This window comes from Schistocerca americana, chromosome 2 (assembly GCF_021461395.2).
Source record: "Schistocerca americana isolate TAMUIC-IGC-003095 chromosome 2, iqSchAmer2.1, whole genome shotgun sequence".
Lineage (NCBI taxonomy): Eukaryota > Metazoa > Arthropoda > Insecta > Orthoptera > Acrididae > Schistocerca > Schistocerca americana.
The window spans coordinates 1,051,271,106-1,051,283,221 of record NC_060120.1 but is presented as its reverse complement, the minus strand read 5'-3'; positions in this window follow the sequence as shown (position 1 = coordinate 1,051,283,221).

Here is a 12,116-nt window from a genome sequence, read left to right as displayed (position 1 = left end):
GATGACACAACCATTATGTCTGACAAGGTACCCAACTGCAGTCTAGAGAACACTGCAACCACTATATTCCAAAAGTTCTAGATTGGATCACTGCAAATGGTCTGTCCCTCAATGTAAATAAGACTCATTTCATTCAATTTCAAACGGTAAACAAAAAATTGGAAAATGTTGAAATAAAATGTGGAGACAAAGAAATAGTGAAAGTTGTATCTTCCAGATTTCTGGGTGTACATATTGATAACAAACTAAACTGGTCTGTCCACATCACTGACCTACACTCCTGGAAATTGAAATAAGAACACCGTGAATTCATTGTCCCAGGAAGGGGAAACTTTATTGACACATTCCTGGGGTCAGATACATCACATGATCACACTGACAGAACCACAGGCACATAGACACAGGCAACAGAGCATGCACAATGTCGGCACTAGTACAGTGTATATCCACCTTTCGCAGCAATGCAGGCTGCTATTCTCCCATGGAGACGATCGTAGAGATGCTGGATGTAGTCCTGTGGAACGGCTTGCCATGCCATTTCCACCTGGCGCCTCAGTTGGACCAGCGTTCGTGCTGGACGTGCAGACCGCGTGAGACGACGCTTCATCCAGTCCCAAACATGCTCAATGGGGGACAGATCTGGAGATCTTGCTGGCCAGGGTAGTTGACTTACACCTTCTAGAGCACGTTGGTTGGCATGGGATACATGCGGACGTGCATTGTCCTGTTGGAACAGCAAGTTCCCTTGCCGGTCTAGGAATGGTAGAACGATGGGTTCGATGACGGTTTGGATGTACCGTGCACTATTCAGTGTCCCCTCGACGATCACCAGTGGTGTACGGCCAGTGTAGGAGGTCGCTCCCCACACCATGATGCCGGGTGTTGGCCCTGTGTGCCTCAGTCGTATGCAGTCCTGATTGTGGCGCTCACCTGCACGGCGCCAAACACGCATACGACCATCATTGGCACCAAGGCAGAAGCGACTCTCATCGCTGAAGACGACACGTCTCCATTCGTCCCTCCATTCACGCCTGTCGCGACACCACTGGAGGCGGGCTGCACGATGTTGGGGCGTGAGCGGAAGACGGCCTAACGGTGTGCGGGACCATAGCCCAGCTTCATGGAGACGGTTGCGAATGGTCCTCGCCGATACCCCAGGGGCAACAGTGTCCCTAATTTGCTGGGAAGTGGCGGTGCGGTCCCCTACGGCACTGCGTAGGATCCTACGGTCTTGGCGTGCATCCGTGCGTCGCTGCGGTCCGGTGCCAGGTCGACGGGCACGTGCACCTTCCGCCGACCACTGGCGACAACATCGATGTACTGTGGAGACCTCACGCCCCATGTGTTGAGCAATTCGGCAGTACGTCCACCCGGCCTCCCGCATGCCCACTATACGCCCTCGCTCAAAGTCCGTCAACTGCACATACGGTTCACGTCCACGCTGTCGCGGCATGCTACCAGTGTTAAAGACTGCAATGGAGCTCCGTATGCCACGGCAAACCGGCTGACACTGACGGCGGCGGTGCACAAATGCTGCACAGTTAGCGCCATTCGACGGCCAACACCGCGGTTCCTGGTGTGTCCGCTGTGCCGTGCGTGTGATCATTGCTTGTACAGCCCTCTCGCAGTGTCCGGAGCAAGTATGCTGGGTCTGACACACCGGTGTCAATGTGTTCTTTTCTCCATTTCCAGGAGTGTATGTCAAAAATGCATATGTTGGTTATTTCCATTCACTTATGACATATGGCATCATATTCTGCGGGAATCAACCACAGGCAAATAAAGTCTTTGTTTCACAGAAGAGAGTTATCAGGATTATGAGTAGAGTGCATCCTAGATCATCTTGCAGAAATTTATTCAAACAGCTGGGGATCCTCACCATGCCTTGTCAATACACCTTGTCATTAATGTGCTTTGTGAACAAAAATTATGTAATTTACAAAATGAATAATGCATACCATGACCACGTTACAAGAAAAAAACATGATATTCACAAGGATTTAAAAAATCTCATCATGGTACAGAAAGGAGTTCATTATTCAAGTATAAAAGTGGGGATCTTACTAAATCCAAAACAGATCTGAAACTTTATCTTTTGGATAATTCTTTCTATTCTTTACAGGAATTCTTTGATAATGTGTGATACTTCTTGAATTTGTGTTTAATTTCATGCATTTCTAACAGAACTGATTATGTAGTTTAGCATATCAGTTGTTGACAAAATATTTTTAGATGAATTACTTTTAATTTGTTTATGTAAACATCTACGTCATTACTGCACTATTATTTATGCAATCACCCATGTCATTACTGTATTATTATCTGTGTTGTTATCTGAATTTTTGTGTGTAATTGTTTGACATGTGGATATCCGTTTTCATGTATCTGCTTATACAGGGTGTTAGAAAAAGGTACTGCCAAACCTTCAGGAAACATTCCTCACACACAAAGAAAGAAAATATGTTATGTGGACATGTGTCCAGAAACGCTTACTTTCCATGTTAGAGCTCATTTTATTACTTCTCTTCAAATCACATTAATCATGGAATGGAAACACACAGGAACAGAATGTACCAGCGTGACTTCAAACACTTTATTACAGGAAATGTTCAAAATGTCCTCCGTTAGCGAGGATACATGCATCCACCCTCCGTCGCATGGAATCCCTGATGCGCTGATGCAGTCCTGGAGAATGTCGTATTGTATCACAGCTGTCCACAATACGAGCACGAAGAGTCTCTACATTTGGTACTGGGGTTGCATAGACAAGAGCTTTCAAATGCCCCCATAAATGAAAGTCAGGAGGTTTGAGGTCAGGAGAGTGTGGAGGCCATGGAATTGGTCCGCCTCTACCAATCCATCGGTGACCAAATCTGTTGTTGAGAAGCGTACAAACACTTCAACTGAAATGTGCAGGAGCTCCATCGTGAATGAACCACATGTTGTGTCGTACTTGTAAAGGGACATGTTCTAGCAGCACAGGTAGAGTATCCCATATGAAATCATGATAACTTGCTCCATTGAGCGTAGGTGGAAGAACATGGGGGCCAATCAAGACATCACCAACAACGCCTGCCCAAACGTTCACAGAAAACCTGTGTTGATGACGTGATTGCACAATTGCGTGCGGATTCTCGTCAGCCCACACATGTTGATTGTGAAAATTTACGATTTGATCACGTTGGAATGAAGCCTCATTCGTAAAGAGAACATTTGCACTGAAATGAGGATTGACACATTGTTGGATGAACCATTCACAGAAGTGTACCCGTGGAGGCCAATCAGCTGCTGATAGTGCCTGCACACGTTGTACATGGTACGGAAACAACTGGTTCTCCCGTAGCACTCTCCATACAGTGACGTGGTCTACGTTACCCTGTACAGCAGCAACTTCTCTGACGCTGTACATGGTACGGAAACAACTGGTTCTCCTGTAGCACTCTCAATACAGTGATGTGGTCTACGTTACCTTGTACAGCAGCAACTTCTCTGATGCTGTACATGGTACGGAAACAACTGGTTCTCCCTTAGCACTCTCCATACAGTGACGTGGTCTACGTTACCTTGTACAGCAGCAATTTCTCTGACGCTGACATTAGGGTTATCGTCAACTGCACGAAGAATTGCCTCGTCCATTGCAGGTGTCCTCGTCGTTCTAGGTCTTCCCCAGTAGCGAATCATAGGCTGGAATGTTCCTCCCTAAGACGCCGATCAATTGCTTCGAACGTCTTCCTGTCGGGACACCTTTGTTCTGGAAACCTGTTTCGATACAAACGTACGGCGCGATGGCTATTGCCCCGTGCTAATCCATACATCAAATGGGCATCTGCCAACTCCGCATTTGTAAACATTGCACTGACTGCAAAACCACGTTTGTGATGAACACTAACCTGTTGATGTCACGTACTGAAATGCTTGATACTAGTAATGTAGAGCAATGAGTCACATGTCAACACAAGCACCGAAGTCAACGTTACCTTCCTTCAATTGGGCCAACTGGCGGTGAATCGAGGAAGTACAGTACATACTGACGAAACTAAAATGAGCTCTAACATGGAAATTAAGCGTTTCCGGACACATGTCCACGTAACATCTTTGCTTTATTTGTGTGTGAGGAATGTTTCCTGAAAGTTTTGCCGTACCTTTTTGTAACACCCTGTATATGTTAAATTGGTTGCCTCTTGATCATCTACATGTGGCTATTACTGTAATAACCTGACACATTCTACATCCTAGCGATACATTCGTGTCAAGGACCCAAGGAACTCGAAAATAAATAAAAGAAAATCAAAAGATCAAAATTGTGCAGAATAAAAAACATTTCTTCCAAAATATCTCAAACTGACTAAGAATGAAAATAAGTACTGAATGAATAGGAACAAACAAATGGTTCAAATTAATATAAGCAACAAAAATCGTACAAAATATCTAGTGCTGTCTTTTAAAAACACATTTATTTATTTCAATTTACAATGACGGCGCCTTGGCATAGAAATTAATCACTTTATTATTACCTATGGTTCGAAATTAAAGACATTGATATCAATGAGTAAATCATGACGATATTGGTAAAAGCCGACAGCTTGTATCCTATTCTTCAGTTGGCTCGAACTGCTCAGTGCATTTCACCTGGCGACATGTAAAAACGATAATCACCGCACTGATATTAGGAATTTCGGAGAAATCAGGTGTTCTGGACAGTAGTATATGTGTAATAGCAATAAGAAAAATTGTTTTCTTCTTAAAGTAAATACTTGATTTCAGATATAAAGGAGAAAAACTGTAACTGCCAACTTCACACAGTGCGTGATAACAGAAACTGTGCATTCTGCTCCTAGTCACGTGACTTAGAAGTTGGTTTCAGTGTAATGAAGTCATGCGCAGTATATTGTTATCTATAGTCTATGATTACACTGGTTAACAGTGATTTTGTTACCAATTAATTGGCACTGAATTGGGGTAACTTTATGGCCTTGAATTCGAATCAGTCACTCGTTTTGCTGGATTTGATCTATTTATTTTGGTAACATACAATATGTAGATAAACAAACGAATAGGAATTCAAAATATAAGATACGTTGTATACACAGTCAAATGAAAATGAGAAAAACGTATGAAGTGGATCACAAAAATGCAGTTTCATTGTTGATTCAGCATGTGATAGAAGAAGAAAGGAAAAAACAACCAGTCTTTTAAAAACATAACAATTACCATATGGAAAAACTCCGCCTGTATGATTTTCTCTTGTGTTCATCGTCAGGACAGTCACGCTGAAGACATCAACAGTAGTCTGCCATCATGTGCTTGTCCCATCTACCTTGATATCGTTTTTCCATCACCTGAAAATCTTGATGGAATCTTTCACCTTGTTCCTCGATGTAGTCACCAAGATTGTCCGGAAATCTACAAGATGGCTGTGAAGGTAATGAATCTTAATGCTCATGTACCCCTAGCTTTTCAAGTTTCTGAGCATATTTTGCACCAGTTCCTCATAATTATGTGCTTTGTGGCTACCCAAGAAATTGTTGACAACAGAGACAAAACTGCTCCAGGCAAATGCTACAATGCAATTCATAACTTTAACGAATTCCAAATCATGTATAAGCTTCCGAATTGGGGACCATAAAATAAATATACCAACTTTTAATTTTATATATATATACAGGGTGCTCCATTGATAGTGGCCGGGCCAAATATCTCACGAAATAAGCATCAAACGAAAAAACTACAAGGAACGGAACTCGTCTAGCTTGAAGGGGGAAATCAGATGGCGCTGTGGTTGGCCCACTAGATGGTGCTGCCATAGGTCAAATGGATATCAACTGCGTTTTTTAAATAGGAACCCCCATTTTTTATTACATATTCGTGTAGTACATACGGAAATATGGATGTTACAGTTGGACCACTTTTTTCGCTTTATGGTAGATGTCGCTGTAATAGTCATAAATTTATAAGTACATGGTATCACGTAACATTTCGCCAGTGTGGACAATATTTGCTTCGTGATAGATTACTAGAGTTAAAATGGACAGTTTACCAATTGCGGAAAAGGTCGATATCGTGTTGATGTATGGCTATTGTGATCAAAATGCCCAACGAGCGTGTGCTATATATGCTGCTTGGTATCCTGGACGACATCATCCAAGTGCCTGGACCATTCGCCGGATAGTTATGTTATTTAAGGAAACACGAAGTGTTCAGTCACATGTGAAACGTCAACCACGACCTGCAACAAATGATGATGCCCAAGTAGGTGTTTTAGCTGCTGTCGCGGCTAATCCGCACATCAGTAGCAGACAAATTGCGCGAAAATCAGGAATCTCAAAAACGTCGGTGTTGAGAACATCGATTGCGCCCGTACCACGTCGTGTACAGTTCTTCCACTGGGCACAAGAGAAATTACGGGACAATGACAGTTTTTTTGCACACCTTCTATTTAGCGTCGAAGCTTCATTCACCAACAGCGGTAACGTAAATCGGCAGAATATGCACTATTGGGCAACGGAAAATCCACGATGGCTGCGACAAGTGGAACATCAGCGACCTTGGCGGGTTAATGTATGGTGCAGCATTATGGGTGGAAGGATAATTGGCCTCCATTTTATCGATCGCAATCTAAATGGTGCAATGTATACTGATTTCCTATGTAATGTTCTACTGACATTACTACAAGATGTTTCACTGCATGACAGAATGGCGATATACTTTCAACATGATGGATGCCCGGCACATAGCTTGCGTTCGGTTGAAACGGTATTGAATAGCATATTTCATGACAGGTGGATTGATCGTCGAAGCACCATACCACGGCCCGCACGTTCACCGGATCTGACGTCCCCGGATTTCTTTCTGTTTGGAAAGTTAAAGGATATTTGCTCTCGTGATCCACCAACAACGCCTGACAACATGCGGCAGCGCATTGTCAATGCATGTGCGAACATTACGGAAGGCGAACTACTCGCTGTTGAGAGGAATGTCGCTACACATATTGCCAAATGCATTGAGGCTGACGGACATCATTTTGAGCATTCATTGCATTAATGTGGTATTTACAGGTAATCACGCTGTAACAGAATGCGTTCTCAGAATTTTTTTTTAATATATGTGAAATCTTATGGGACTTAACTGGCGAGGTCATCAGTCCCTAAGCTTACACACTACTTAACCTAAATTATCCTAAGGACAAACAAACACACCCATACCCGAGGGAGGACTCGAACCTCCGCCGTGACCAGCCGCACAGTCCATGACTGCAGCGCCCCAGACCGCTCGGCTAATCCCGCGCGGCTCGTTCTCAGAATTGATAAGTTCACAAAGGTACATGCATCACATTGGAACAACCGAAATAAAATGCTCAAACGTACCTACGTTCTGCATTTTAATTTAAAAAACCTGCCTGTTACCAATTGTTCGTCTAAAACTGTGAGCCAAAGCGAAAAAAGTGGTCCAACTAAAACATTCATATTTCTTTACGTACTACACGAATATGTAATAAAAAATGGGGGTTCCTGTTAAAAAAAACGCAGTTGATATCCGTTTGACCTATGGAAATGCCATCTAGTGGGCCAACCATAGCGCCGTCTGGTTTCCCCCTTCAAGCTAGACAAGTTTCGTTCTTTGTAGTTTTTTCGTTTGGCGCTAATTTCGTCAGATATTTGGCTCGGTCACGATCAATGGACCACCCTATATATATATATATATATATATATATATATATATATATATATATATATATATGTGTGTGTGTGTGTGTGTGTGTGTGTGTGTGTGCTTTCACAAAGTGCTTCTTTAGACCAAGCTTGATACGAAGTGGTGGAAGAATGATTTAGTCCTTTTCAACTAGTGGCTGTTTTAGGATATTAGCTGCTTATGCAGAAAAGCTACCTCTTGATGACATGAACCTCTTTCACAGTGATCATGCTTTGCACTGCTGTCGCAAATGCAGATAAAGCAAGAGGATTTTGTGTATCCACTTTGCTGTCCAAGCAAAAACTTTACCTTTTTAAATCAACACGGATAGGCCATTGGTGTTTACTATACCGAAGTTTCTGGAGAATCATCTGGATACTTTTGCATTCCTCACGAAGTTTCATCGAGTGGTCAATTGGAATGGATGCATAGCAGCTACCATTATGCAACAACACACATTATAGGCTTCCCGTTTAGTAGTCGATAAAAAGCCTTCAGTCTTGAGGTTGATATTTTGGTAGTTCCACTTTTAGTAGTAAACCAGGGATGTCGCTGTAGTATACAAGTGCATCATCTTCAGTGGAATATGGAAGTAGATCTTCTTCTCTTGTCCAGTAAGCTGTTACTTTAATTCCTGGTTGTAGACAATTCTTCTCATTTAGTCTAGATGCCAAGAGTTCAGAGGACTGTTTAGAAAGATTGTGGTCTCTTATCAAATCGTTAAGCTCTTCCTGACTGAAGACCTAATGTCTTCTGGAACTTCCTTCGTATTCAGATTCACTACTACTTGTGTTCAAGTCCTGTAAATCATCATCTGAAGAAGTAGTTTTGCAGAGTGGTGAACACTGGTACAGGAATGTCATCGCTATTTGGCACAGGTCGCTTTGCTGATTCTAAATGGGGATATTCCCACTTATGCTACTTGTAGCTATTGAAGCCTTTTACATTGACAATGCTAAAATAACAATCATTATGGTGGGTTTTTGGCTCTCGCCACACCCTTGGCATTCCAAAGTTTAAAGTTTAAACATTGTATAATAAACTTTGGCTAACTAAAGGAATAAGAATATCTTGCAACCGTAAAAGAGAACTGTATCTAACAGCAAGAGGGAGTACTGACCCCGAAATTGTTCAATATTATAAAAACTATTGTGCGGTACTAAGAAAAGTTATTAAAAAGTCCAGACGCATGTGTATCATGTCTGAGATCATTAACTCTGATAATGAAATTAAAGCAATTTGGAATATTATTGAAAGGGAAACAGGGCAACCAAGAGCACAGGAAGACTTTAGTGCCATAAAACTGAATGACAAGTGTACTAACAAACAATCAGAAATTGAAAATATTTTCAATAATCATTTTTTAAATGTTGTAGAGAAAATAGGATCTAGATCTTCACTAGAAGAGGCAAGGCTACTAATAGAAGAGGCCATACCTGTGCAGTTTGAAACAACTTTAATTCCACCAACATCTCCCTCTGAAATCAGTAAAATAATAAACTCACTGAAAAGTAAAAGCTCTTATGGAATTGATGGCATTTCCAGCAAGGTACTTAAAGCTTGTTCCCCACAGATAAATAGGATTCTAAGCCACGTATGTAATAGCTCGTTGGAGCAGGGTGTTTTCCCCGATAGACTGAAATATGCCATTGTAAAACCATTGCATAAAAAGGGGGATACGTCGGATGTCAACAACTACCACCCAATCTCTCTTCTGACAGCTATCAAAAAATTTTGAGAAAGTAATGTATTCAAGAGTAGCCTCCCATATTTGTAAAAATAAAGTACTAAAAAAATGTGAGTTTGGTTTTCAGAAAGGTTTTTCAACATAAAATGCTATATACGCTTTCACTGATCAAATATTAAATGCTCTGAATAACCGGACATCACCCATTGGTATTTTTTGTGATCTCTCAAAGGCCTTTGATTGTGTAAATCATGGAATTCTTTTAGATAAGCTAAATCATTGTGGTTTGAGTGGGGCAGTGCACAAATGGTTTAATTCATACTTAACTGGAAGAATGCAGAAAGTTGAAATAAGTGGTTCATGTAATGTTAAAACAACAGCTGATTCCTCAAACTGTGGGGGGCTATCAAGTATGGGGTCCCACAGGGTTCGGTCTTAGGTCCTTTACTGTTCTTGATACACACTAATGACTTACCATTCCACATTGATGAATGTTAGTTATTTTTGCTGATGACACAAGGATAGTAATAACATCCAAAAACCAAGAACTAAGTGATGTAATTGTAAATGATGTTTTTCACTAAATTATTAAGTGGTTCTCAGCAAACGGACTCTCTTTAAATTTTGATAAAACACAGTATATACAGTTCTGTACAGTAAATGGCACAACTCCAGTAATAAATATAGACTTTGAACAGAAGTCTGTAGCTAAGGTAGAATTTTCAAAATTTTTAGGTGTGTCCATTGATGAGAGGTTAAACTGGAAGCAACACATTGATGGTCTGCTGAAGCGTCTGAGTTCAGCTACGTATGCTATTAGGGTTATTGCGAATTTTGGTGATAAGAATCTCAGTAAATTAGATTACTATGCCTACTTTCATTCACTGCTTTCGTAAGGCATCATATTCAGGGGTAATTCATTGTTGAGTAGAAAAGTATTCATTGCTCAAAAACGTGTAATAGAATAATTGCTGGAGCCCACCCACTGTCATCCTGGAGACATCTATTTAAGGATCTAGGCATCCTCACAGTAACCTCACAGTATATATATTCACTTACGAAATTTGTTGTTAATAATCCAACCTAGTTCAAAAGTAAAGCAGTGTGCATAGCTATAGCACCAGGAGAAAGGATGATCTTCACTATGCAGGGTTAAATCTGACTTTGGCACAGAAAGGGGTAAATTATGCTGCCCCAAAAGTCTTTGGTCGCCTACCAAACAGCATCAAAAGCCTGACAGATAGCCAACTAACATTTAAAAATAAATTAAAAGAATTTCCACATGACAACTCCTTCTACTCATTGGCTGAATTTTTAGATATAAATTAACAGGAAAAAAACGACAACAACATGAACATTAGTGTCCTGCAATATTTTGTGTAATGTAATATTTTGTACAGACATCTTTTCATTCCAATTAATCCACAGTGAGGAGGTCCTCCAGTACAGTCCAGTCCAGAACATGTCAGAAAAACAACAATACATGACAAATATTTACTACTCAAACAAATAAGCTAATGTTCCATTCCACAGGTCCCAAGTGGAATGATCGTCATTTTTAATGAACACTATATGAAAGAATCATTTTACAAATACTAAAGCACTGAATTTAAAATAAAAAAAGTTTATTTATTTATTTATAATGTAATAAACGTGTAATACAACGACTATAATACTTATTTACACTGAACACATTACTGCACTGAAATGGTGCAGAAGTTAGATTTTACTTACGTACCCAAGCTCACACACACACACACACACACACACACACACACACACACACACACACACACACACGCACACACATACATACACACTTATTTACAATGAACACATTACTGTACTGAAATTGTGCAGAAGTTATATTGTACTTATATATATATATATATATATATATATATATATATATATATATATATACACACACAAATCAATTGGTTCTACTGAGAAATTCATCAATGGAGTAGAAGGAGTTGGCCACCAGTAAATCCTTTAGGCTTCTGTTAAACTGAATTTCATTGGTTGTTAAGCTTTTTATGGATGCTGGCAAGTTATTGAAAATGTGTGTTCCTGAATAATGCACACCTTTTTTTACAAGACTAAGTGACTTTAAACCCTTTAAATATGATACGGTGGAACTAATGAGGCAATATATATTACAATATTATCTGTAACTTAAATTTAACTAACAGTAATGTAATAACTAATCGGGGCATACCTTTTTCTTGATGCAATGAACGAGAAATTCGTCATTATCAAAAACTTTTAACAGCTATTACACAAATCGTGTCCTCTCCCACGCTTGATCGACTGCCGCTCTGAGCACAAACAAGACATAATGTTAGCAACAGCCCAGGAATCGCCAGCGACAGCCCTCAACATGGAACAAGTCCCACTTATTCAACCCCCACCACACCTATCCCTTATGCTAACCAGAACCATGGAGATAAAACTCCATGACCGGAACAATCGAGGGTAAAGTCTGTGGTCCAAGCCATGTGCGCATATCGCATGGTCTTTGGCTGTCGTCACTGCGCAGTTGCGCACGGACTTTGGTCGTCGTCACTGTGTGGGGAATCTGTTTTAATTAAGTTAACTTTACTGCAAGAGCATTTATTCATTGCTCGCTTTTTTTAGTGATTTGCAAAGTGACCGTTTGCTTGTCTGCCATGTTTTACAGCGTGAGCGTTTGTTCGTCGCCTTTTTCAGTGTGTTGCAGTGAGAGAATTTGCTTTTT